We start from the raw sequence: 4,749 nt of genomic DNA on the forward strand, positions 1-4,749 counted from the left end.
CCAGGATCACCATTTTGATGGTGGCATATGGAGTGGTGCCGAGGGGGTTAGCAGCCTGATAGACTGACTGGGCTTCGCCGGTAAGAAGAGGGGCTAGAAAGAACGGCCATTTCTCTTCTGGCCAACTCAGTGCGCGGGCCGCCCTTTCAAAGTTTATAATGAAAGCGTACGGATCTTCACCTGAAACGTATTTTTGTAGGGCCACACCTGGGGGATAGGGGGCATGTATTCTAACCTCCCCTTGGACGACCTGTGGCGAAGGTGTTATACTCTTCAGGCTTTCCAGTTGAGCGGTTATTGTTGTTGTGAACATATCCCGGTCTGCCTGTGCGGACGACATTTAATTTTACATTGCTTTTTCCAATTTCTCCTGTCCTTTAATGATATGGTCAATTAGGGCCTCCATCTTTTCTTTACAGACGGATGGTGATCCCACTTCTGACACCAGTTGTCCCGAGGGGGTCGGAACGTTGGGATTTGCACTGGGTACTGTCGGTTCTACAGTTGGAGCTGATGAAAAGAGAAACACAGGCGCCTTCAGTAGCGGTTTTAACAAAGACTTTATTGGGACGTAAGTTTATTTCATGAAACACAGTCCTGGAAAATTCAGCAAAGAAAATGTGTTTTTCTCTTGCGTCGATTCTTTAGCTTCGGGACTTCAGGTGGCCGAATTCAACACCGGGCGTCGTCTTTTTGGTTCCACTCCGGTACCGGCAAAGAAAAAGAAACGAGGGTCAGGACAAAGAAATGGAGTGATACTTCTCAAGGGAACGGGAGTGAGGGAAGAACCGCCGTGAGCTCGTGCACTAATTAAATCTACCCCAAAAAGGTGGGGAAACGAAGTGCTTGTGCAGGGGCAGAAGGTTCAGAGCTTTTTTCTACAGGAAAAATCACTGCTGTTTCCTCCGCCCGACCCAACCCGCTACCCGGCCCCGTACCTCTTGGAGCCACACTCCTCCCATGGGAACGTGGCGGGGCGAAGCGTGGAACCGTTGGCCTCCAGGAGTGTCGTTCTCCTTCTGGTCCGAGTCCTGGTAACTCCTGTTGTCTTCCACGTGTACCTCCACTCCTGGGGAAACGCCGTCCGTTGAGGTTTCTGTCCTTCCGGCTTTTGACGCCGTTACGCTCTCACGGGGTGGAGACTCATTTCCTTGGTCTGAAGTTTTAAAGGGACCGTCTGAAGTACTGATCGGGATCCAGACTGACTCGTCCTCTTCGGTCCATGACTCAGGAGTATTCTGTGGGGACAAGGGGCACGGTAAAAGAGGTGTGTCTGTCCACCATTCTGCAGTAGTCTGAGGTTCCGACACCCGTGCCCCGTCACAATTACCTACTGGGGGTCGCCAGTAGTTAGATATAGTGCGGAACTAGTTTTCATAGGAAATCCGCAACATTCTATTTGGAATAACTTTGGCGCTGGTGGACGAATACACACGAAATTCTCCAAGAAAATGGCCTGCTCCACTACGCTCCTTCCCTGAAAGTTTGGGGGTGATTCATTGAGTGGGGGCCGAGAAAAAACAGGGTTCCAAAATGTGTTTTCACCATGCAATTTTCCATAGGACCTTTAGCCAGGGCTACAGCCCGAACGGCTGATTGGAATTACACCAAATTTGGCAAAACGGTAGAGTTCGGTTTGCAGATTGTGCTTTTTGTTAAATGGTGTAAATCTGTTCTATAGTTCCTGTGAAAATCAAAAGTAAAATCATAGTGATATCTAGAGACGAAGTACTGTACTCTGTACAGTACTCTGTACTGTACTATGTACCTACCCGAGCACGAGCAGCATGCTGATTGGATGTCAACTGTCTGTCAACACTCTAAACCAGGATGTGTTGGCAGCCATCCTGTGCCTCAGTAGAACCGAGGCACAAGAAAGCAGTGAAACAAACGTGCAAAACACGCAAATTGTATATATTACCTACTGGCGGTTGCCAGTAGCTGGATATAGTTAGGACCTAGTTTCCATATGAAATCCGCAACATTCTATTTGGAATAACCCTGGTGCCGGTGGATGAATACACACGAAATTCTCCAAGAAAATGGGCTGCTCCGCTCCTTTCTGGAAAGTTTGGGGGTGATTCGTCAAGTGGGGGCCGAGAAAAAAGGGAGGTCCCAAAACATGTTTTCCCAATGCAATTTCATATTGGACCTTTATCCAGGGCTACAGCCCGAACGGCTGAACAGAGTTACACCAAATTTTGTCAAAAAGGTGAAGTTTGGTTCGCAGATTGTGCTTTTTGTTAAATGGTGTAAATCCGTTCAGTAGTTCCTTAGAAAATCAAAAGTAAAATCTTAGTGATATCTAGAGATGAAGTACCGTACTCTGTACAGTACTCTGTACCTACCCGAGCACGAGCTGCTTGCTGATTGGATGTTAACTGTCTGTCATCACTTCAAACCAGGAAGTGTTGGCAGCCATCTTGTGCCTCGGTAGAACCGAGGCACAAGAAAGCAGTGAAACAAATGTGCAAAAAACGCAAATGGTATATATTACCTACTGGGGGTCGCCAGTAGGTAGATATAGTTAGGACCTAGTTTCCATAGGAAATCCGCAACATTCTATTTGGAATAACTTTGGCGCCAGTGGACGAATACACGTGAAATTCTCTAAGAAAATGGCCTGCTCCGCTCCTTCCCTGAAATTTTAGGGGTGATTCATCAAGTGGGGGCCGAGAAAAAACGGGGTCCCAAAATCTGTTTTCCCCATGCAATTTTCCATAGGACCTTTAGCCAGGGCTACAGCCCGAACGGCTGATTGGAATTACACCAAGTTTGGCAAAACGATAGAGTTTGGTTCGCAGATTGCGCTTTTTGTTAAATGGTGTAAATCTGTTCTATAGTTCCTGAGAAAAACAAAAGTAAAATCATAGTGATATCTAGAGACGAAGTACCGTACTCTGTACAGTACTCTCTACTGTACTCTGTACCTTCCCGAGTACGAGCTGCATGCTGATTGGATGTCAACTGTCTCTCAACACTCCAAACCAGGAAGTGTTGGCAGCCATCTTGTGCCTCGCTAGAACCAAGGCAGGAACCACCTCAAGACTCTAGGGTTATGGCTACTGTTTTGATGTATCCACTTCAGGGGCGCGTGGTCTGTATGAAGGATGAATGGTTTTCCCTCCAGGTAATATCTAAGCTTTTCTACAGCCCATTTTATGGCCAGGGCCTCCTTTTCAATAGTGGAATACCTACATTCTCTCGGAAACAGCTTCCTACTTACATACAAAACCGGGTGCTCAAGGCCATCTTTGCTGACTTGGGACAGTACATCACCGATGCCCACGTTGGAGGCATCTGTAGCTAGAATATAAGGTTTAGAATGGTCAGGAGAGGTCAATATTGGTGCCGTAGTCATGGTGGTTTTTAAGAACTGAAAGGCTTTTAAGGACTCTGGTGAGGGTTGCTTAAATTCACTGGGTTTTGTGTCTTTTCTGAGGAGGTCAGTCAAAGGGGCTGCTATCTCAGCAAAGTGAGGTATGAACCTACGGTAGTACCCCACCAGTCCTAGAAAAGCTCGTAGATCTCTTTTGTTAGATGGAAAAGGGACAGCTGCTATCGCTCGTACTTTCTCACTTTGGGGAGCTATGGACCCTTCTCCCAAGACATAACCCAGGTAGTTTACAGTGTGAAAGGCGGCTCTTGATTTTTTAGCATTAATGTGAAGTCCCGCTTTCCTTAATGCAGAGAGGATGGTTGTCAGATGCAATAGATGTTCTTTCCAATCTCGGCTGTAAATAACTATATCGTCCAAATAGGCCGAGCTGAATGCACAGTAGGGCTGCAAGACTAGGTTCATTAAGCGCTGAAAAGTCGCTGGGGCCCCATGTAACCCAAAGGGCAGAACCGTAAATTTGTAAGCCCCATCATCTGTCACAAAGGCCGTTTTTTTCCGATCTTCCTTCCGTAGGGGCACGTGCCAATACCCCTTTGTGAGGTTGATAGTCGTTATATAACGGGCATCACCTATCTTCTCTATCAAATCATCCACCCTTGGGATAGGGTAGGTATCGAAATGTGACACCGCGTTTAAAGCACGGAAGTCCATACAAAACCGTTTGGATCCATCCGGTTTGGGAATCATCACTATGGGTGACGACCAATGGCTCTGGGATGGCCATATGACCCCTAGTTGTAGCATATCTTGGACTTCCTTTCGAACCGCATCTTTTCGGGCAGCCGGGATCCTGTACGGTCTTTGTTTCACGACTTTACCGGGCAAAGTCTCTATACGATGTTCGGCTAGCGTAGTTCTTCTGGGTAGGTCTGAGAAGACGTCCGCCAAGGGTTTAAGCGTCTCGGATAACTCCTCCTTTTCTTGAGTGGACAGCTCTGAATTCACCACTAGATGGTCCAGGGTTGAAGTCTGGGCCACAGCCGTCTGTCCCACGAACTGTCCTTTCCGATGCGCTGGTCCCAGCCATTCTTTGAGAATGTTGATGTGGTATGTTTGGGTCTTGGACTGGGACAGGCGTAGCCTATAAGTCGTCAGTCCAATGGTATCAATTATCTGAAATGGCCCTTGCCATTCATGTTTCTGCTTGTTCATGCTAGAAGGCAAAAGCACGAGAGCCCATCTTCCTTTCTCCAGTTTTCTCAACTTCTTTCCTTTATCGTACGTTTGTTTGTACCTATTCTGCTGGACTTCCAAGTTAGAATATGCTAGCTCTTGCAGCTTCCCTAGTTTGGTTCTTAATTGGGTTGTGTATTCTAACATTGTCTTCTGTTCTTCTGCTTCTTCATTCT

Source organism: Lissotriton vulgaris, chromosome 7 (genome assembly GCF_964263255.1).
Source record: "Lissotriton vulgaris chromosome 7, aLisVul1.2, whole genome shotgun sequence".
Classification (NCBI taxonomy): Eukaryota; Metazoa; Chordata; class Amphibia; order Caudata; family Salamandridae; genus Lissotriton; species Lissotriton vulgaris.